The 242-nt window shown below is 38.8% G+C and overlaps 1 protein-coding gene across 1 annotated transcript in view; it reads left to right on the plus strand.

The window, feature by feature from the left end:
- Positions 1-242, plus strand: part of LOC116696236 (coronin-2A) — a 22,282-nt gene that overhangs the window by 20,248 nt on the left and 1,792 nt on the right. The window lies entirely within an intron of this gene.

The raw sequence follows: 242 nt of genomic DNA on the forward strand, positions 1-242 counted from the left end.
AAGTAATAATAATAATAATAATAATAATAATAGTTGAGTATTGCACACATTTCAGGCCGGTGTTATTGCACAAAAATAGATAATAGTGTCCAGTTTCAACCTCTCTGAGTGTCTGTGTGTGTGTGTGTTTGTGTGTGTGTGTCTGTGTGTCTGTGTATGTGTGTGTTTGTGTGTGTGTGTGTGTGTGTCAGACAATCAGAGGGAGGAGTTATAAGGTTTGATGGCCACAGGCAGGAATGACT

The sequence above is a fragment of the Etheostoma spectabile genome, chromosome 9, assembly GCF_008692095.1.
Source record: "Etheostoma spectabile isolate EspeVRDwgs_2016 chromosome 9, UIUC_Espe_1.0, whole genome shotgun sequence".
Classification (NCBI taxonomy): Eukaryota; Metazoa; Chordata; class Actinopteri; order Perciformes; family Percidae; genus Etheostoma; species Etheostoma spectabile.